At 33.5% G+C, this 24,669-nt stretch overlaps 1 protein-coding gene across 8 annotated transcripts in view; it reads left to right on the top strand.

The window, feature by feature from the left end:
* The window catches only part of GRIK2 (glutamate ionotropic receptor kainate type subunit 2), a 704,801-nt gene that overhangs the window by 299,173 nt on the left and 380,959 nt on the right, over positions 1 to 24,669 (top strand). The window lies entirely within an intron of this gene.

Consider the following 24,669-nt stretch of genomic DNA (forward strand, 5'->3'; position numbering starts at 1 on the left):
ATAAAAATTATGACTGAGACATTTGATATTCTTTTTTATACTAAGTCCTTGAAAGATGGTATGTATTTGACATCATGCATATTAATTCAGAGTAGTCACATTTCAGTCATATTTGCTCTGTAGTAGCCAAATGTGGCTAGTGGCTGCTTTATCAGACCAGGTAGGTATGTATCATGTTATTTTTAAAAACCATAAATACCTGATGTTTTCTTATTAAATCATTTTTCTACAGACCAAAGTATCACAATAATTAAGGAAATAGCTTAGCAGTGGGATGATATTTACATTTCATAGGTAATTACCATCTGCTTTTAATGAGTATTAGTCTAAATGGAGAATTTATAAACAAAAACGTCCTCTATCCTTACATGTAGAAAAGCTTTTTATATTATGGTTATAATTTTTCCACTAATTACTTCAATGGGCTTCAAAGCATGTTTTTGATATTGTAGGGATAAAAGGAAACTTTGATTTTTTTATCCTTAGAAGGTTTTGTAATACAAATTGAGAGCCTTCATAGAGACTGTGAAGAAGAAATGGTTAGCCTAAAGGCATCAACTTTCTGATGGAACAAAAAATACATTTGTTTTCTGTTTGTGAGAAAAATCACCTACTAGAATTTGAAAATATATCCATATGAATTTTTTTAAAAGAAACAATATAGGGAAATTTTGCTTTATTGCATATAGAGATAGTTGACCAGTTCTAGTAGTTTTAACTTATAATATATTTGAGAATTTTTATTGAGAGGAAAATACCTAAATAACTAAAAATGAAAATACTTTCCTTCAAAGTGGAGCCAGATTTAAAATAAAAAGCAAACTAGAAAAAATTATAAATGTTATATTTTATTACCAGTTTAAAAATGGTGCATCAAACTTTTGAAACTTTAGACAATGTGATTTTTTAATATTATAATGTATACTATCCTTTAAATTGTTGTTATGATCATGTGAAAAATTTTATATGCTTTTTCTATAATAGCTTTCTTTACATTTCTTTGATTTCAGGATGAATATCTTATTATTTATTTTCAATACCATTATTAAATGGTTTTAGGAAAAGTAAATCAGTAGATATTAGGACAATTTTACACTTTTATATATTGACTTCCACAGATAAATGAGTTCAAGGACTAGTGTGCCCCTTTATGTATCAGAATCATAAAAAATTTTCAATTTTACTTTGGTACTCTCTGTATAGCTATGTGAGTCCCTCTGTGACTTTACATGTCATCTCCTGAAATGAAGAGATCCTGAAATGAATCCTTAATTTGTGGTGACTTATGTAAACTATTGAAAGACAGATAAGTACAAGGAATGATGTATTAATTTCCAAGGCAGAAGATCTTGGAGAGAAATAACCTCTATGATATGGAAAGAGAGACAGGATATTAGGAGAATTACAGATTTGGGTTCTCTCTTTCTAGGCATGAGTCTATTCCTCTTCTGTTTTTCCCTGTTTAACTGGCAGATGATTCCTTGGAAGGGGAAAAATGTTAAAATAAAAATGGACTGATGAAAAAATGTGTCTATTAAAAATCCTGGGCATTGTATATAAACCATGGTTTCTGAGTTATTTAGAAGAATTTTCCATGCAATACTCTTCCCTTTGGTATAGTTCTTAAATATAAAGTAGATACGAAGTTTGTCATTAAAATAAAGGTTTCTTTCAAAATAGATGCAAACTATTTTGTTTTCACAATTTCCCTTTTGAAAATTTAATATATTTAAAAATTTTTTCATCATATAACATTATACCAAGATAAAAAATATATATACATAAAATATTTTCATTATATAACGTTCTTAATTGTAAAATAGCACATGATTATTAAAATAAAACCAATTGAGTTCTGTATTAAAATGTAGGCGTATTTATGTCTTACGTAAGTATTCTTTTTCTTTTCCATTTAAAATTGTAAGCATTTTCACAAGTCATTAAATGTTTAGGAAAAGAAATTAATAGGCTGTTTCCACCATGAATATAGTCAGTAAATTAAGAGGATTCTAGTTAGAAAAAAAAGAAAAAAGAATTATAGCCTGGCATTGTGGCATTGGCAACATTCCCTTCAGTCAATTCATGAGATCTCAGTGTTTATGTATCTCTTGTTCTTTTTTTCCCTGTGGTTCCATAAAGAAATGGGATTATCAGCAAAGTCTCTAGTACTTGGAACAAGACCTGTTATTATCAGTATCATAATCATTTGCCATTGTGTAAGATCATAGTGCTCAGACTTTGACATCCTTTCTTGATGTTTGAGCTATAAAAGGAAACAGTAAATTGGATTCATAAGAGTTTTTCTAGTTGAGTTAGGATTTTAATTGGCCTTTGAGATAACTGTTTATCAGTTAAATTACTACTGAATACAAAACCACTTCTCTTGCCATTGTAGTTTCTCTACAGTCTGGGGTCATCATATTAAAGATATTAATGTTAGTAACTCAGTAAAATTTTTAGTTTCACTTGGTATAAACCCAACCAAGAAACCAACTCACATGGTACTTCCAAGCCTGATCTAGTTAAGGAGGAAGAAATAAAGCACAACACTCTTCCTTTACACATGAGGGTTTCTTTGAACACATGATATCTCACTTTTCTCCATTCCCACACAATACCATCCAGTTAGTGCTCTGAACTTCCCAGACATAAACCCCTTATTATAAAGCTCTTTCCATACTATGCATTCTGTATTGTGTTCCCATCTTTTCATGCTCCTGGAGGTGTGCAGATACCTTTCAATGAGCGTTACTACCGTTCTTTACTACAAAATCAGATAACATCTTCCCCAGTCCTCTGACTTGACATCGTCTGCCTTTATATAGCACATCTACTATAGGATGAGAATTCACTTTTGAACCACTGTCAATCAGAGACTGATGATAGTGATACTTACTATTGATTTATTGAGTTTACAGCAATTTCAGGTCAAGACAATCAAATCAGATACAAACACCTAGGGGTACATTTTAAACAATCTAGCTATATCCCAGAAATACTTCCCAGTGGTTCCAATATGCATATGCATATTCATACCAATGTACCTGTAATAATTATTAATACTTTTTTTCTTGTACTGATAGATAATACCACATATTTCCTTGATAATATACATGTATTACACAAATCAATAATAACCATATTTGTTGACTATATCATTTGGGTTTTTATAGGGATATTACTGTTTTAGAAGTTTAACCCTGGACACCAACTGCTATCTCCATTTCCTTTCACCTCAAAAATCATTAAGCACTGTCAATTTTACTGTATCAATATTTTTCTTAACTACATTCATCTTTTCAACCCAGAGCTTTATCTTAGTTATGATCTTTCCCCTGGCTTTCGTGATAGCCCCCTCACTGAAGCCCTACTCTTAACATCTCTCTCTTACATTCACCTTCTTTCTAATATGATTTTTTTCAGAACTTTGCTCATGGCTTCTCATCATTTACTAGGTGTAATTTGAGCTCATTTGCCAAGCCTAAAAAGTCTTTTATGATCTGACTCTTTCCAACTCCTCTAGCCTCATATTTGCTTACTCCCTGTTCCACCAAGCCACCCTCTCATCTCACCTTTGATGTGTCATTACTCATCATGTATCACCTGTTCTAGCAGAGGATACTTTCATTGTTTAAACCACCTTCCTTTTTTTGAATGATTGGCATATTCCTACTCATACTCTAATTTTCAGGTCTTCTGTTACCTTTTGTATTGAGTCCTCCAGATATTTTATATGTGTGGTCCTTTATTTATGCACTTTATGTGTAACTCCATGTCAAAAGTTAACTCTAGTGCTTTAGTTGTTTTTACAACACGTTTTCAATAGACTGTTAGCTCTTTTGAAGCAAGAACTGGATATTGTAATCTCTGAAGTCCCTATACCTAGTTTAATGTCTGGTGTAAAACAAGAGCTCATAATGAGGGAGTGACTGCCTGATTGAATAAATGCATTTGTTAATTGATTTTAATCATGTTACATCTATGTTCTAATCACTAGTTCCTTTCATTTCCCCAAATATATGTTGGAGAGCATTTTATTTACCCTCTGGTACTTTATTATCACGATATCTAATCATTTAGAAGATGCAGTTAGGCTAGTCTCAATGGCAAAAGCTTAGAATTTTTTTTTTTTTTTTTTTTTTGAGACAGAGTCTCACTCTGCCATCCAGGTTGGAGTGCAGTGACACGATCTCTGCTCACTGCAACCTCTGCCTCCCTCGATTGCAGTGATTCTTGTGCCTCAGCCTCCGAGTAGCAGGGATCACAGGCGCACACCACCACACCTGGCTAATTTTTGTATTTTTGGTTAAGATGGGTTTTCACCATGTTCGCCAGGCTGGTCTCCAACTCCTGACCTCAAGTGATTTGCCCACCTCGGCTTCCCAAAGTGCTGGGATTACAGGTATGAGCCACTACACTTGGCCATTAGAAATACTTTTGATTAAATAGTGAAAGTATAGTAAGTTAGAAGAATAGTTTCCATTATTTTTACAAAGGAAGAGATAATGTTTATGAGAGGTGAGTCTTTACATATTTTAATTCTAAAGCCCTCCTAACAGTTATTTCTTTATAACAACAGACCACGGACTCCAGACTTTACAATTTCCTTTTTTATTTGCGTATCTTAAAATAAAAAATGAGCATCTTGTACATACATCTTACAGCAGGAATTCAGCTCATCCACTAAGGTGACACAAGTAATCATTTGTTACTGTATAAAGATTTACTTTTATAGCTGGGTGTGGTGGGGTAGGCCTGTAGTCAACTATTTGGGAGGCTGAGGTGGGAGAATCACTTGAACCTGGGAAGTCGAGGCTGCAGTGAATAGTGTTCACCCAGCTAAACTCCAGCGTAAGACCCCGTCTCAAAAAACAAAACAAAACAAAACAAAACAAACAAACAAAAAAACAATGGAAATAGAACCATAGAGAAATAACGTATGAACAGAACAGACAGGTTTTTTCATTTACTGCTAGAACTACAAGCCCACCTTTGCTGCTATTTGCTTGTCTTAATTAATTGTAGCTGTTTTTCTTTATTTCATTTGAAATGAATATAAATATAAGGTTTTGGCAAGTACTGGATCAAACCAACTCAACATTTTTTAAATTGGTGAAGCATTTTGAAAAAGTTGGCTTCATCTTATATTGCACTAAATCACCAAAATAAAAGAATAAAGAGTAGCAATATAATGAATTAATGAATTAACTACTGTTTAAAAAATCAATTTTAATACTGTGTGTATTGTATGCAGCACACAGGATTTGATACCAGGCACTCAGGATTTGGTAATGAAGACAATAACTCTATTTCATCAAAGAACTAAGGGAATTGATAAAATCGGAATATAGTAACTGTTTTTCTGATCACATCACAATCTTTGTTAGTACAAAAGTTATGTTCAAAATGTGATGTTGATTGCTTCTTAATTTCGTATTTTTGGATCTTCTTTCCTGTCTTCCTGAAAATTCTTGTTAAAATGTATTGTTTTCTGTGATCATTTTTGATAGAAAGAGACACACATATATTTACCAGGAATTGTACATAACTTCTTAGTATTTTGTCAAAAAATGTGTAACATTTCAGAAAATTTATTAACATAAATATTATAACTACTAGCCTTATTCTTTTTGTTACCACAGAAGAAACATTTTGGGTTCATAATATAATAAAATATGGCAGAAATATTTGTATACCTCAGAGTACGTAATGAAGTCATAAGTACAACATTTCTTACATTTATATGTGCTTGATTTATGGAATGGTAAAAGGACATGGAGTATGAATAACAGAATGGCACTATATTTCTTTATTTTATGTGCCTATTAATCTTTTAAGATGCGCTAAAGCTACAAATTAAATCTAAATACAAATAATTGAGATGACCTAAAAACCTACATTGTTTTATTAACATAGAATGTTTCATCTAATTGCCTTTTCTCATTTACGGATTAAATAAGCAACATTTAAGCACCTAAAATTGATAGAGATGGAATTTCTATTTTAAGTAATTGTTTTTTACGTGAAAAATGGCAGTTGCAGTAAAGCATTATCTTAATGGTCATGTTATTTTTATCAGTCAATTTTTGAACTTTTCATTTGGGAAAAGTAAGAGTAAATCAAGAGAGACTTTTTTCCCCTTCACCCTGAAGAGCAAGATTTATCTTCAAGGCATTGATATAATATTATGCAATACCAACTTGTAAAGGATAAATACATTTCTATACACAATTTTCTTCAGTCTCTTATTTTATATTTAAAAGTGTAGGGGAGAAAAAAACAAAAACAAAAAACCTTTCCTCTACCTGTCTTAGGTTTATTCATTGTCTGGGACCTCTGACAGAAGACTAACATGAAAAAATAACCGAAGTTTATAGTTGTATGCAGCACCCACTCACACTGAAGAACTCAGATGGGAATAGCTCAAAGGGTGGTTAGAACGTGGGCTTATGTAGCCTCTTAACAAAGAAAGATATATTTTTAGATAAGTGACAAGACAAAGGAAAAGTGATTTAGGCTTTTAGGGGTGGCAAACTGTGAGCAGATAGATATGTACATATAACATTATATAAAAATATAAAATTATATAAATCTAATATGCCACTTGTAGGATCACATACATATATATGTGACTATATCATATATCATATATATGTATATGATCATATACATATATCATGTGATATATCATATGTGTATATACATATATGATCCTACAAGTGGCATATTTTGACCTACAAGTGGCATATTTTGGGGTGGCATGTCCTGAACTCTTTCAATGGCTATATAGTTTTATGTGGATGTGACGAATCACCAATGGTATGAGGAAGTCTAACTAGACAGAAATTTGTGATGTTCAAGAAGGAGGGCCCCTCAAGGGACAGTCAATGTCAAAGACACTCAAAAGAGGTGATGCCCAATGCCCTGACAGGAGTATGAAGTCCAAGGCCGGGCGCGGTGGCTCAAGCCTGTAATCCCAGCACTTTGGGAGGCCAAGGCGGGTGGATCACGAGGTCAGGAGATCGAGACCATCCTGGCTAACATGGTGAAACCCCGTCTCTACTAAAAATACAAAAAACTAGCCGGGCGTGGTGGCGGGTGCCTGTAGTCCCAGCTACTCGGAGGCTGAGGCAGGAGAATGGCGTGAACCTGGGAGGCGGAGCTTGCAGTGAGCCGAGATCGCGCCACTGCACTCCCGCCTGGGTGACACAGCGCGAGACTCCATCTCAATAAAAAAAAAAAAAAAAAAAAAAAAAAGAGTATGAAGTCCAACTTTGCAGAGTCTGAGAACTGACAGCATTCCAAGATTTAAGACTCCACATCTGTATCTGGACTATGGCATCATGGCAGAATTAATACAAGCAATGAATGTGACCTTGAAAAACAAAAATACCAAGCCAGTTATTGAGGTAAACAAGGCATTGAACTTAAGAAAGCAAGTACAGGGCACAAAGTAAAGGAAATACAACATGGTCAAGATAATAGGGAATGGATTATTTCACTGGGGTAGGCACTCAGGTTCTAACCTGAGAATGAAGTTAACAGCAGTTTGACATAATATTCAATGTTGTAAGTTAAAGGAGTGGATTGGGAAATAGTGGGATATAAATCTGGGATAACTTTTTTCATGCTAATTAATTAATAGATAATTGTAAATATTCTATGTTTAACATGGAAAATCAAAATAAAAATCATCAAATATTGGTTGAAATTATTAAAGAAGAGAGAGTAAGAGATGGAATTGAGGCCTACAAATAAGAAATCTTATTCAAACATTCATAATATACTACAGCAAAGTTCTGGCTAAGGAAGTTTATTACTATAACTATAGTACACTCTCATCATAGAAGGATGGGTGGATCTATTTTTAAAATGTATAAAATATGTTTTCTGGCTACTACTTTGCATTCAGGGTAAAATACAACAAACTAAGCTATATGTTGTATTTGGGATGAACTGAGATGGAGTAGACTGGTAGTAATTATCAATGCTATAGATTTTCCCATATTCAATTTTATGAATAATTTTTGGAATTTGTTTATGGCTCCTCCCCCCAACAATTTAAAATAAATGCCATATAAAAAATACTTTGGCTTCACCTCAGTCTTTAAAATTTGCATCTAGTTGAATACTTATATTTATATATGGTTTTATGTAAGTATAAATAATATAAAATAAGAGGGAGATAAATATATAAAAATATATAACCCTCATTTATATCTAAATTCATATTATCTTAGGCAATATCTTAGTATGTTTGTGCTGCTATAACAGAATACCTGAGACTAGATAATTAATAAGAAACAGAAATTTAACTCACACTTCTGGTTGCCAAGAAGCCCAGATCAAGGTATTAGCAGGATTGGTGTCTGGTGAAAGCAACCGTCTGCTTCTAAGACGGCACCCTGTTATATTCTCAGGAGGGGAGGAACACTGTGTCCTCACATGGTGGGAGAAACCAAAGGGCAAGAGAGTGGTCCTTTCAGCCTGGAGCTCTTTTATAAGATTGCTAATCTCTTTTGTGAGTGTTTAGTGCAGTGATGACGACTTAATCACCTCTGAAAAGCCACACCTTTTAATTCTGTTTTATTGGGGATCAAGTTTCAACATGAATTTTGGAAGGGGGTACACTCAAACCATAGTAGGCACTTTGTGAATAGTAAGCAATATTCATATTTATCTATTTAATCATATTCATACCTATATTTATGTACTAAACTATACTATCTATACATATCTATACTCATATTTATCCATTTACTAGAAAGACAGTGTCACTGGTCACAGTATTAATAGGATAAGCATTTATAATACATGGCCTTAGTACACTCAATATATGCAAATGCTCTTTGACTTATGACAGGATTGCATGTTTATAAAACCATCATAAATTGAAAATATGATCATAAGTCAGAAATGCACTTAATACACCTCACATCCTAACATCATAGCTTAGCCTCACCTACCTTAAACATGTTCGGAGTACTTACATTAAGTATTACTTACATACCTACATTTGGACAAAATCCTTTAACACAAAGCCTATTTTAAAACAAATTGTGGAATGTTTAATGGAATTTATTGAATGTTGTACTGAAAGTGAAACACAGAATAGTTGTACTTGAAGTACAATTTCTACTTTTTGCATATGGCCTTTGCAACATCATAAAATAAAAAAATCACAAGTTTGCAACATCATAAAATTTTAAAAAATCACAAGTTTTACCATCATTAAGTAGGGGATCGATTGTGTGTATTTGATTTTGGCATATTTTTATTATTAAATATTAGCTACAAACTATAAAAATGCTTATTAAAAAACATATGACACACTTAACTGTAGATTGCATCAAATTTAGAATCAATATGTCTGTAAGAAATTTAGCAATTTTCCATGCTGTGATTTATAATGAACACGTTGTGACTTTTTTTAGTCATGCTCAATTTTAGAAGAATTTTATTTAAAAATAGAGATGCTAAAACTGTCATAAATAAATAAAGAACTTGGCATACAATCAAATTTATATATAGTGCACAATAATCCAACTTCTGATGTTTTAATATAAATATATACCTCAGTAGATATTTCCATTTCTTTTGTTTTAAATTACCTACCTCTGGATCCCACCAATGTAGAATTTCTCCTGCCTAATTGACCCAAAAAAGTACTCAACTCTGTTATTATAAATAAGAGTATATGCATATGTAAAGAATATGAATTTTAAGGATGTTAGGATGTGCACAGTGGCCCTAGGAATAGTGACCCAAACAATGATTTTATACAAATTCTGAGTCTAGCTACCAGCGAATGTTACTATTTGTATTTGGCATCTAATATAAATAACCTAATTGTGAATTGTATTTAATGTTTACTACATTTCACTGCTGTTTCTGCCTTATTAACTCATGACATCATGGGGCAGTTATCATCCTCATTTTATAGATGCAGAAACATAGAATAGGCAGGCTATACATATAAAGAAAGATCCCTAAACTTTTGTCAGAAGCAAATATAAAAGAATCCTTAAGCATCTGAAGGAAAAAGTTGAGCATGATGAATTAGAAACCAGGAAAAAAAATCACTTTAGATGTGCTGTCAGATTTTGTGCTTCATTTTTAACCTTATAGATTTTCACACCAGTTTTGGGTAAGATGGTAGCTAGTTGGTCTACTAAACCCTCTTATTTCTTTTCCTTACAGACTAAACTCATACATAGATGTCAGAAGCCACATATGAATCTCATTCCCAAACCTCTCTAATGCTGTTATTTTAGGCAAGTTAGCTAACCTCTTTGAGCCTCACTTGTCAAATAGAAATAATAAATTTTAGTGGGTTATCATAAGGTTCAAAAGGGATAATGAATTCACCTATAAAATGTTGAAAACCTACCTGGCTTTTTATAATTATATTATTGCCTTCTCTTAAAGGCCCCGTGACTTATAGCATAGAATTTGACAGAGTGCTTGTAGCTTAATTAATTGATTCATTTTTTCAGCATTAATTATCATCTGTTGTATGCAAAATCACTGCAGTAGATACTTAGGGTGTACATGTGTGTGCGTGCGTGTGTGTGTGTGTGTGTGTGTGTGTGTGTGTGTTGGATGCAATCATAAGTTTTCATACAGAATCTGCTTAAAATTTGAATACAGTAGTCTTCTTTTTAAAATGAGCCCAATTACCATGATTTGAAATGCACTATTGCAATAACATATCCCTATTTAACAGATATTTAAGTCTAGTTAGAAGTTTGTGAAAATGGTATGTGTCATTTATTTTTTCTCAGTGTCAGATCATTTCATTTTTAAGTTTAGAAGATGACTTGTTGGGCACAGAATTAAAGGATGGATTTCTGCTTAGGATTTTTGTGCCTGTTGTAGAAGACTATTAAATCTATTCTATTTCCATCTGAGAGCAAGAGTTTTGTAATCAGAATCACCTAACTCTTGAAAACAGTCTGCTTATTACTTCCTTTGTAAGCTTTTGCTAACAGTTTAATATTTCTGAGCCTCAGTTGCCTTAGCTATTCAATGAAACCAGCCTACATCACAGTGTCACTCTAAAGATTAAATACATAACTCTGACACCACTTGAAGACAGTGTCTGCCCAGTAGTTGATCCTCTATAAGCGATATCCATTTGCTTCAAGATAAATGCCATTTCTGCGCTTTAGTGCAAGTGCTACTATGTTCTGAGTACAGTTCATCATTTTCAAAGGATCTTTTGATTCCTGTTTGTACAAAAGTGACAATTGAATAAGAATGCAGCTATGGGTATTCTTAATGCTCTGGGTAAGATTAACTGAATAAATGAACACGACTTATAGCTAGTTTAATATCAAATTGTTGATGCTTTTTTAATGACACTGCTATCTGAGTAATTATATTTACATTAGAAAGACAAATTTTTAAAAGTGTAGCCTATGCAGTTTTGTGATATAAAGGCCTAAGAAATGGTCAAGAATCTAATCTGATGCACTAATTTCCAAGATAGGCTTGGCCAATGCTTTTTAAATCCACATTAATAAATCAGAAGAATGTTTCAGACAAAAATGAAATGAAGAGTTTTAGGGTGAATTTGCCTAAAGGATGTTAGGAATTCTCCTGCTTTATTATGCAGAGAGGAAATATTATGTTGATCTTTCATTTGCCTTTCTAAAAGAACTCATACATATTTTATTCATTAATCTTCAGAATGCCCTATGACCAAACTGAACCAGAAGGGGAAAGTAAAGTCATTAAACAGACATAGATGTTGAAATGGTACCAAATCGATCCTTCATAAAAAATTCCTATGTATAGCTATTCATTCATTCATTCTCCAAATATTTACTGAACATATATTCTATGCAATGTATGGTATTATATCATGTGAAGGATTAGAAAAATATAAATAAATAGATAGATTACGTGATGTATGCACTTGAAGAATTACCAATTTAATAAGACAAGTGAAACATAGTCTTAAATCATTGAAAAAAATGCTGGCATGTAGTGAGAAATGTATATAGAAAACAATGCATTTAGATGAGCATGTATCTACTTTTTGTTTAGGATGTAACTATAACTTTACATAAAGACACAACTTAAGAATGTTATGTGCCCAATTAACATGAAGAATAGTTCACTTCCTTTGCAGTTACCTCACTGGACTTGGATAAAATTCTACATTCCTGTGATAAGTCAAAGAAACTCAGAAACTTGATCAGGTTGAGCAGGCTGGTTGATGGAACCACAGGTTTCATTGTAAGATGCTCAGCACATATGTACTCAATTCAAGTTAGAGAATTTCATAGCTGCTGCCAGGTTTGAAGTACTCCAAAAAGTGCTACCACAGTCCTGCAGTTACTGCCAGACCTGGGGTCCTGGTATTTCTGCTGAAAATGTGGCAGTCAAATGGTTATCTCTGTTCATCCTTTCTTCCATTGCCTTGAGTGTTGAAGGTCGTTTTTGCCAATTGTCTCCTCACATCCTGTCTGGTCACTCATCACTAGAACTAGGGCTCAAATTTACTCTCAAATTGACCTGGACTGCCACTATTCCAGCTTTTTAAGTTATCTGGTTCTTTAGTTTATACAACAAAAGGCACCTCTGAGTCTGCCCATGGTGGCTGAGTTAGGACCCCCATATCAGTCAAAAGCTATTTCCAGATCCAGCTCTTCTCTGAGAGTCTCAGGCCTGGTCTCCACTGTACTCACTTTCAGCTGAGAATGTGTTCTCTCACCTAACTCTGCTTGAGCATCCTCAGTCCCTCAAAGGTACCCTGGATTGTGGTCTTGATTGTTTTTCTCCTAAGAGTTTCTTTGACCCTTTGTAAATTTATCCACTTTCTTCCTAGCAACTTTCAAGCCCTGGGTACTACTAAGGAGGGAAGGACAGAGCAGTGTCTATAAATACGTATATATAGTTGCAATGTAAGAAACAGAGCAGAGAGTAGTCTCAGTAAAGCCAAATATACATGGCTACCAGAGAGAAGGTGCAAAGTTGACTTTAATCTACTATAAAAAAAAAAAAGTCACTAGATGAATCCATTCACAATATGAAAACCTACACCAAAGCTGGGCTTGGTGGCTCCTGCCTATAATCCCAGCACTTTGGGAGGCCAAGGTGAGAGGACTGCTTGATCTCAGGAGTTCAAGATCAGCACAGGCAACATCCTGAGACTCCATTTCTACAAACAAAATGGAAAAAATTAGCCTGGCATGGTGGCACATGCATGTAGTCCCAGCTCTTTGGCAGTCTGAGGTGGGAAGATCACTTGATCCTGAGAGGTCGAAGCTGCAGTGAGCCGTGATCATGGAACTGCACTCCAGCCTCAGTGACAGAGAGAGACTCTGTCTCACAAAACAAACAAAAATCTCTATACAAAGAGAATATGATATTTCTATCTTTTCACATAGAGCTAAATAATATGAAATACTACTAATAATAATTTTTACTGTTCTTATTTTAGCATCACCAAGTACAGGACAACCCTGCTATAAATGTTATAAAAATTTGACAGTTTGATATTATTGGGAAAGGAAGTTGGGGGGAGATAGGGCTCAAACTGAATCTCAAATATAAACATAAAATAGCATTTTAATAAATATAGATGAGAGTAGGAAGGCCATTTAGGAAGAAGATAATGGAAAGCCATAAAAGACATTAGAACAGGAGAGTGCAATAAAAGTAATATCATTTACCATTCCTTGCTAAATATCATGCAATTTGTAGTGATTATATAAACATATGTTTGCCTTACACTAACTCTAAGTCTCACAAAAATACGCTGTGAGATGAGCATTATTTCTCACTTTACAGATGATGTAACTGAGGTGCCAATATATTTGGTATGTTGCTCAAGGACGTTAGATTAGTAAGGTTGAGGCTGAGCATTTAAGATCAGTCCCTTCTAACTTGATAACTTGTGCTTTTCCTGCTCTGTCCTGCTTCCGGGAAGGCATATCTGGTGGCTCCGTGCGAATGCCTAAGACACTCCAGCAAGTAGCAGGAAGCTGCAGTTCAAGCCTGAATTAATAAGGACTGGTATAGAGCCCAGGGGACTCAAAGGAATGATCGAATGGGAAGATTTTTTTGAGATGAGGAAGGATAATATGGAGACAAAAGAGGCCTTAGAGCTTTGCAGCTTAGGTGACTAGGAGGACTCAACTGCTTTTCACAGAAATGGGACTATTGGAAAAGCAGGTGACTTGAAAAGGAGATGATATTCATTGCAAACAGGAAGAATTTGAGATGATGGTAATAACTTAAAGGAAGTGAGGGCCAACAAAAAGCTGGAAGCTGAAAAATTGTTTCTCATTTCTATAATGACTCAGTTTTCTGTTTGTTCATTTGTTTGTTTCGGAAATAGAGAAAAACATTTCAGACTTTTGGGAGCATATGTTTACAATCCTTCAGAAAAAAAGACTTAGTCAATCTATTTGGCCACCTAGACTAAGTGACTCCAGAAGCTGAGAAAATTTCAGTAGTGTTGAATGTCAAAGAATTACTACATACTTTAGTGCCCTTGTTTCTTTTGTTTTTATTATTTATTATTATTATACTTTAAGTTGTAGGGTACATGTGCATAACGTGCAGGTTTGTTACATATGTATACTTGTGCCATGTTGGTGTGCTGCACCCATCAACTCGTCATTTACATCAGGTATAACTCCCAGTGCAATCCCTCCCCCCACCCCCCTCCCCATGATAGGCCCCGGTGTGTGATGTTCCCCTTCCTGAGTCCAAGTGATCTCATTGTTCAGTTCCCACCTATGAGTGAGAACATGCGGTGTTTGGTTTTCTGTTCTTGTGATAGTTTGCTAAGAATGATGGTTTCCAGCTGCATCCATGTTCCTACAAAGGACACAAACTCATCCTTTTTGATGGCTGCATAGTATTCCATGGTGTATATGTGCCACATTTTCTTAATCCAATCTGTCACTGATGGACATTTAGTGCCCTTGTTTCTTAGTAGTCATGCCAGAACAGCCTGTGGCTCCATAGTACATGTGCCAGGGGTCTTAGGAATAATGCCTTGGGAGAAGAGATGTTAATTTGAATTCTGGTTCTGGCTTTCAAGCAAAATATTACTCTTGCTAATGTTGTCTATCAAATAAACTTCTCAGATTTCATTCGCAGCCTTCAAATATTTATTCCTATTTCCAATTTTTTTACTAAATCAAAAGGAAAAGGGAAATGAATAAGTGATAAATTAAAGACTGTGAGATATCTTTAAAATATGAACTTCTCTAGCCCCTAAGGCAGATGTACATAAATTTAACTGTCAAAAATTATGCATAGTTTTCTTGATTTGAAAGTCTTACTTAAATGTTATTTTAACTAAAATTTGAAACAATCAAAATCTCAATAAGGTAAATATGGATATTGCTTATTCACTTTTAAAAACATCCTAATTTGAATATTTACTATTACATAGATATTATATACTGTAGAAAATTTGTAAGCTATAAAAAAATGTGGAAGAAAATTAAAATTTTCCATTTATTAACATATCAAGCAAAGAAAATGACAATTATCATTTTAAGGACTAGTAGAAGTTCTCTTAACCTACCTTCCCCTAACTAATTTGTAAGAGTAACCAAAGCTCTGTATCCACTAGTTGAAATATACTGATTGATATTCACAGAAGCCAGAAAACTCACCATCAGTAGGCTGCTATCATATTTCTGTATTTTGACTCCATGGTTTGCTATTCTCAAAAAAGGTCTGTAGTATTTTTTCTATAACCAGTTTATGCTTGTTGTACCTACTAATTCACAATTCAGTTAAACATTACATAAAATAGTTAAATAAAAGTGCAAGCATAACTGTTTCTATGAAAACTCAAATGACTGCGTAAAAAAAAATTGATAAAGGTACTTTGCAAGTATCTCTTTATTCTTGTTTCACTTAAAAGAAACAAGCTGAAAATCATGGATAATCCATTATGTTTGGAGATTATGCAAAGCAGAAGAGGAATTCCAATCAGCAGACCCAAGAAAAGGATCTTGGTTCTACATTAACACATTTAAGAATACATTTACAGTTAGATGTACATTAACATAGAAATTTTGAAGTATATATGCCTTAACTGTTTAAATTAACTGGTCCAATGTTAGCTTTGATTACTTTGGAAATTATTTATAATAAATTTTTCTGTGCCCTTGTACAAATTTCATTAAAAGTAGGATCTTATGGTATACACAGCTTGCTTAATGTTTTCTTAAGTTAATTTAACATTTATTTAAAATTTGCTATGTCTCAAGCACTGTTCTTGGAATAGAGCTATAGTGGTGACTGAGATAGAGTTCACCTTCTGTGTGGTACATGGACGATATAAACAATGAAAGAAAATGAATTAGGATAAGAAGATAGAGAGTGATTTAGGAGTGGGGAGGGCCCTTTAGCTAGGGTTATGGGAGAAAAATATGTGTGGAATAAGTCCTAAAGGGTAAGCAATAGGTAGCCATACAAATATTGATCAGAAGAGCATCCTAGGCAGAAGGAACAAGTGTAAACTTCTTGAGATGGAAACAAGAAGGTGCTTCTGAGGGAAATAAATAAGTAACCCAGCACACTGATAGGTTACATTTCTTTCATAATATGGGATGAAAAAAATCAAGGATACCCTTTTGATGCATTATATTTGAATTGGCTATTAGATATCCAAGCGGGAATATGCGATTTTGTTTACTATTGTATTATTTGAGCCTTTAACAGTATTTGGCACATTAATCATCATTCAATCAATATTTGTTGAATGAAGGAAGGAATTATTTTGGGAAGGAATAATTTTGAGATGGATAATGTTTTATGAGTTTGAAACTCATGTGAAAGGATTGTAGAATAAATTTGTGAGTCGTTAGCACATAGGTAATATTTATAGCTAAGAAACTGGATAAGATTATCCAAGGACATAGTGTGAATAGAGGAGTGCCAAACAGTGATCTTAAAAGTAAAGAAGAGAAAGACAAGCAAAGGTGATTGAAGATGTGCAGTAAGATAGAAGAAAAACAAAAAGAATCTAATTTCAGGAAGCCTAGAGAAGAAAGTGTTTTGAGAAGGACATGGTTGATTGTGTCAAATCAAGCTATGAGAACTGCTTAATTATGGTAAGTTTGAAGAACTAATCATTTTGATTTGACACATAAGCATTGTTAGTGACCTCAGTACTATTGTCTGCTTGGAGTGGTGGAGACAAAAGCTAAGCTGGACTATATTGAGGGAATGTGAGGTGAGAGAGAAGAGGCATCAAGTCTAACTTGCTATTTAGATAGGGTTTCAATTTAGGATACCACAGAAATGAACCTGAAGAGATACATAAAGTCACAGAATTTTTTTTTTAAATGTTGAGTTTTTAAGGCATGTTTATATAGGTATGAATATTCCAGTAGAGAAGGAAAAAATAATGTTGCAGGAAAGAGTGAAGATATTTGCAAGCTGAAACCTAAGGAAAGGACACTTAGAGGGAGTTAGTCTTAGATAGAAGCAGAGATTGATTTTTCCATTATTAAAAAAAAAAAAAAACAGCAGAGTGTGGAAATTCAGAGGCAGGTGGGTGGGTGAATTTGGGCAGGACAGCTAAGTAGTTCTTCACTCATTTTCTCCATTTTATTAGTGAAAAATGAAGTGAGTATACCAGCAGAAATGGAATTGAATTGGAGGAGAAATTTAGAAGGTTTAAGAAGGGGCAATAGGAGCAAAATTATCTTTTTAGAAAGTGGGTAAGTGAATATGCTAGGGAAAGATAGAACATTTTCTGGGTTTATGGCCTACTTGAGATTAGGGGCCATAAATGTTAAGTGAATTCAGTTAACTGTATCCTGCTAAACCCAGAAGGACAGTTAAGTCAGCAAATAGTTAAGTTTAATGAATTTAATTTCTCTAAGAGACCATGATGGAGGATAAGAGCGAAAAGAGTTGCCAGTATTTATAAACAATTAAAATACCAAATCATAGAAGTTAGAATGGAAGTGAGGGAATATATGAGGTGCTGGACAGTGAAAATGTGGACTGAAGTTCTCCAAGGAGGTGAAAATTAAGTGGAATAGGGCCATTTGAGTCACTGGGCTGGGAGGATAGGGACTGGTTAAAAATGAGCTACATGCAAAATAATTGCTGGGTGAAAATATACAATTAAAAGATACAATTAAATTTTATTAGGCAAGTCTAAATTGTCTTCTAAAATTGCTGAACTAATTTATACACTCTCTAATGTGTACATACTATTATTCATTATGTTTCTAAATCAATAATAGTTCTTAGAAAGTTATTTAGACTTATTTGTTTAACAATTTAAATATAATTGAATCTCGCTATTGTTTTGTATGCTAGTCTTTTTTCAGAATATATAGCCTCCTCCCTTCTCCCTACCCCCCCAAAAAAAACCCATGTAGTAGAAATAGTAATAGTAAAGGAAGTTCTATCCATGAAACAAGTGTGGAATGTTTAAATACGAGCCTCTAATATTTTATCAGGCATAATTTCTTTATACTTCAAAGATATCAAGCATTTTATTATAACTAAACAAGGAAACATTGAGTTCTATCATCTTCATTTTTAAACTATTAAGATTCTCTCTTAATAATTATTAAGAGAGAATTTATAAAAATCTCTCTTATCGATTTATAAAAATCGATAATAATTATAAATTGGCCTTTATTTTTTATATATAAAATGTATCTAAATCCACATTGTTTCATATATATTTATATTGTACATTTATATATTATATTTATATTATTTATATTACATATATTTATATTTATATATTTATGAATGTTAAATGTAATATATATTTTTGTAGAATTTTATCATCTTCTGAGCAACTGTGTCATAAATTTTTAAATTTAGATTACTTTTCTTTTAACTTGGTTTTTAATTTGGAAGCAGGAGCTTGGCATTCATGTGCATAATATAACCTGAACTATTTTTTGTTTTCTTGAGAAATGTAGCCTTGTCTTGCTTGCTTAGTAAAGCAATGCACCTTAATTCAGCTTTGTTAGCCTTCTTCTTCTTCTTTTTGTTTTTTTAACTGTAGCCTATTTATAATTCCTTTTTACTGTGAAACATGTATAAAGTTCTACAAGAACACCAAAAGTTTGCCATATGTATTGCTAAGATGCAGGTATACTACATTACTTATCCTCACATCATTAGATGAAATGCATATGAACTCTCCTTACAACAGGGTATTGAACTTCACTGGTCATTGGTTACTAGAACATTTTCTTTTAATGAGTGTCTCTTTTTGTAAGATACAAGTGTTACTTTGGAGGGGGGTAGGAATAACACTATGGAAAATGTACATGTACAAATGGTGGAATTTTTCCTGAAATTAAATGAAACATGGAGCTTGGCCAAATGCATCAAATAAATTAAAATAGTGATGGTTATTGCAACTGAATCTGCTGTCTTAATATGCTATCAATGTAAAACAGCAATTATTTATAATTGTAATCAAATGACAAAGTTAAGTGTGATAAAAATATTTTGCATACCAATTAATTTTTCTATCAATTTTGATACTTTAAAATGGTGAACATACAGTTCTTTAAATTGCATTGTTTCTGTTTCTTTGATGAGCTGTTTAAAATCAATTCTTTAAGAAGTGCAATAATAAAAAAATAAATCAGCAATGTTAAAAAATATGTAAGGAGACATGCAGATTTTAATCTTCTTGTTATTGCATTCAATATTTTGTCCTTATCAAAATGTACCCACAAAAACACAGTTGGACAGAATATACTTCTGTGATCTTTAGTAGCTCTGTATTGCCCCATAAATGACTCAGCTACAAATCAGTGAATGTGCTTCAGGCTTTGATTTTTGTTATTAGTTCAAAGATCAACAGCATGAGGATATCACTCAGAGACAGATTTATCATGTTTTGTTTCAGATCTCATAGTGAAAGCTGAATTTTCTTGTCTTTGTTCTACCAAATACATTGCTATGTACGTGATAGTTTAAAAAATCTAAACCTTTTTTGAATATGCTAGAGAATATTAACCAATGCACAATAAAATTAAATCAAGTAGGTACCATCACACTCTAAAAATATAACACTCGAGACATGTCTGTTGACATATTTGTTATTCAAATTTTCTTTCTCGTATTGTTGTATTTTACAAACGTGTATCTATACTATGCAAACATTGATTGCTTTTTAAAATTTATTTTATATTATTATGAGTATATAATAGGTGTATGTATCATCAAATATTGTGTCTGTTTTTCTCCTTCATGAAACAAATGACAAGATGAGATTAGATGCACAACAGATTTATTAGCAGATATGTCTGTGAAAGATAAACAGGCAGGAGGTTAGAATAGACAGTTTTCAGACCATGATATAGGTCTGAAACCTGTAAAAGGAAAGAGGAAAAGCCAGGATTGGATAGAAAGAGTCTCAGACACCGATGCCAAAATTTTTAGCCAGGCCAGTGGAGATTCCTAGAGCCACCGCTTTTCATTAGAGGAATTTTGTACAGGAATGGTCTTGTTCTAGCAAGGCTGGCAAGCTCAGTCACTGGCTGGAAGCAGCCTATCTGAAGGGCAGCCTGCTGAACACAGTGGTGTATGCAAAGGTGCAGACGCTCGAGGCTGTACCTCAGTTATGTTCCCAGTAGCAGTTTCAGCATGGCATCTGCTTAGTCATCAAATATATGTATTTTGGGCCTTTCAGTGAAGTTATTGTTAAGAAGATATAGATTTTCTTTCTTAATTTTCTTAGTTAATATGTTCACCCCAATGGGCCATGTCCTATAAGTGTTTAAGTGTTATTAGGTAAGATAATGAAGATGGATTCTGTGGCTGCATCATAGGCTCTGAATTTAAAAAGCAACAACAAAAACCTTACTAAATCAAATCTCAAAACATATGTCCTGATTGTGGGGCAATGTGGGCTTATATATGTTTGCAAATGAATAAGCACATATTTTAATTTGACTCATAATGCTATTAAGAAACAAATTCATGAATGTAAGACAGTTCTTGCATTTCAATGAGGCATGCCAGCAATGTTCAACAAAATAGAGGGAAAAACTTAAATGCAAGTATGGAAAATAGTACAGTCAGACAGCAAGATACATAGGTTTAATAATTGAATTAGTTAAGAATAGCCATGACTTACATGTGCAATATATATATTATTTTATATACATTATCACAATTATTTTATATATATAAAAGAATTGTGTGTGTATATATATGTATGTGTGTGTGTATATATGTATATGTGTGTGTATATATATGTATGTGTGTATATATATATATGAATTGTGATAATATGGTCCCCCAGAAAGTAAAACTCTACAATCGGGAAGAGTGAATAAGGCACGCATACTCGGTGAGCTCTGGAAAGGTGCTCAACTTACTTTACCTTAATTAATAGATCATAATTTAGCATTTGATGTATAGTCTTTGATTCTCACCAAAAACATCACAAAGATTGCAAGATCTCTCAATATTTCTAGATGAGAATTCATTATTGTTATTTTTGAACTAGTTATCATTGATCAGTAATATAGATGAAAGCTCAATAATGGGTTACAGTGAATGTTCATTGCATGCCAAGCACTGTGTTGGGTACTGCTGATACAAAGGCAAGTAAATCAAGTGTTACCTCTTCCCTTGTTAATTGGTTAAAATTTCATTCATTTGGGCCGGGCGCGGTGGCTCAAGCCTGTAATCCCAGCACTTTGGGAGGCCGAGGCGGGCGGATCACAAGGTCAGGAGATCGAGACCATCCTGGCTAACATGGTGAAACCCCGTCTCTACTAAAAAATACAAAAAACTAGCCGGGCGAGGTGGCGGGCGCCTGTAGTCCCAGCTACACAGGAGGCTGAGGCAGGAGAATGGCGTGAACCCGGGAGGCGGAGGCTGCAGTGAGCTGAGATCCGGCCACTGCACTCCAGCCTGGGTGACAGAGCAAGACTCCGTCTCAAAAAAAAAAAAAAAAAAAAAAAAAAAAAAAAAAAATTCATTCATTCACTCCTTAAGCAAAAATAATATATGTTTCCCAATTGCTTTTCTGGGCATTGGGGATATGACCGTAAATAAACGTAACAGACAAAATAAATGAATGAAAAAATAAGTCCCAAAATACAACTGGAGAGCAGCTGTGGAATTTTTCTTAGTAGATGGAATCTTCTATTCTGTATGTAACACTATTAAATTCCTTAATAGACTACACTATAAACTCTACAATATAGAATTCAACTTGAAATACAGAATGTTTAAAAGAGAATAAAAATTTCACTGAAGAATTCCATTGTTTAAAGAAATGTAAGGGAGCATTATGCAAAATTTCTTACTTTATATCTTTAAAATTATCTTAATCAGTTGCTTTTGGTGATACTACATTATTTTAATAAAATAATATATAAAGTTGGATAATAATAATATAACTCTTCAAAGATACTTCTGTTAGTGGTTTGATATCTATTTTTTCATAATTTTTAGTGAGTAAATCCATCTACACATACATTTTTGCATAAATTTAATTTCATGCCCATTGTCACTCTTTAAAATTTACCTTCTTTTAAAATTACTACAATGTTTGGGCATATGCTAATTTACCGATAAATATGTTGATTGTCTTCTGTTACTTAATAAACAATTCTAAAAACATGTTTTTATATTTATGAATCTCCATAAGGGTAGTTATTTTTTTCTTAGGGTAGATTCTTAGCAAGGGTACACTTGATCAAAATTTCTACATATTTTAATTTTTTGACACATATTTTCAAATGGCTCTTCAAACCTTGTCTAACAGTTTTCCAGTTTTTCTTCTGCTATAGGTTGAATTATGTCACCAACAAAGATATGTTGAAATCCTTACCCCCAGGTACCTATGAATGTGATTTCAATTGGAAATAGGGTCTTTGAAGATGTAATCAGGTTAAGATCAGCTCATTAGGGCTGGCCTTAATCCAATATAATTGATTTCCTTGTATATATTATTACATTAGTTTGTACTCCGTAAATATATATATACCACCATAATTTGTCAATTTATAATTTAAAGATAAATATTAAAAATAATTTTAAAATAATTTTTTAAACAGAAGAGGGAAATTGGAACACAGACACACACACAAGCAGAGCACTGTGTGAACAGACAAACAGGGAGAACACGAAGTGAAATGGAGGCAGAGGTTCCATTTTCACTGCAAGCCAATGAGTAGTAGTTGGCAAACACCAGAAACTACAAGAAAGACATAAAACAAATTCTTCTCTAGATCTTTCAGATAGATCATGGCCCTGCAGGAACCTTAGTTTGGACTTTTTGCCTCCAGACCTGAGAAAATAAATGTCTGTGGTTTAAGCCATTCTAGTTTGTAGTAATTTGTTAAGGCAGTCCAGGAAAACTAAACACCACCTCTAACATTTTAGAGTGCTTCTTTACCCTCATGGTCACCAAATTGAGCATTCTCACTACTTTATTAATCTGTCCATTAGAGAAGTAAAATTACAAAGATACCTAATATATTTAAAACTAAATGAATCTCATTATATAAAGGTCAGAGAAGTTTCACATTATTCATATATATGCATGTTTGTCTATTTAACAACATACTTACCTGTTATCCTTCGCTTTGCTTCATAAAAGGATTTAAGCAGCTATTCTCTAGTTAATATAGAAAAAAAAATGCTTTAAAATGGAAGTAAAAGAATCTTCCACTAAATAAATAGATAGGTGTCATACTCCCAGCCAAATAACTGGGCTTTGCGCGGAGTAGGTATTTAAGTTTATGGCTGTAACGGTATCTGGATTGCAGGGTTCAAACCGTGTGTTTCTATTTTCTGGCTAACCTCTTATCTCTCAGCTTCAGGGTTTGGCATAGACCTAGGATGGCACAGAATCATCTGCCATTTCTGTAAGATAGAGCCTGAGAATTCTTGCCATTAATGTTCAGCCTTTCTCTCATAGGGGTTTGCCTCGCTGCTGAAATATACAGAGTTGGTCTAGATGGGAAATAGCTTTCTGACAGTGTCAATTCAAGGATGTTCTGGGTTTATTATTAACTCTGGGAATTATATCATGAGAGGCAGAAACTCCTAAAAAACATTGATCAATGCCACTGTTAGAGATGGTTGGTCTTAGGTTGATTTGATCAGAATGACATTTACTATGTTTTAAATACAAGAAGAGCCCTCTGATGTTGCTCATTGTGGAGTTCTTTTTGAATAGAATACATTGTAAATGTCATCTTCTGTGATGATGAGGCAGTTGCAGAATGTAAGGCAGTAAAGGCAAGATAGAAGAACAGGGGATTTGCAGTCAGAAGCCTGCATTCTAGTTGTGACTTTGGTGCTTACTGGCTGTGGGCCTTTGGAATAGTGACTTGAACTTCTGTGTTCTCATCAGTCAAATGGGCTTATAAAGTACCTCAAAAGGTAATTGTGAAGATCAAATGTGACCATGTTTATGCAAATATTTTGGAAACATCTAGCATTAAATATATGTAAAATGTTTTTAGTTGCAGAAATTTTAGTTTAAATCAAAAGTGATGGGACTTTGAAACTTCTATTCTCTCCTTTGTAAATCTTTTTGTCATATTTAATCTAAAGATAAAAACAAAACAAACACTTTATAGTAACTAAAAGTTTGTTTATTTGGGGCTGGCTCTAAGCAAGAGAATATTATCACTGAGGGTTGCTCATGGCCACTCCTGTAGCTCATCC

Source organism: Macaca thibetana, chromosome 4 (genome assembly GCF_024542745.1).
Source record: "Macaca thibetana thibetana isolate TM-01 chromosome 4, ASM2454274v1, whole genome shotgun sequence".
NCBI classification, from domain to species: Eukaryota; Metazoa; Chordata; class Mammalia; order Primates; family Cercopithecidae; genus Macaca; species Macaca thibetana.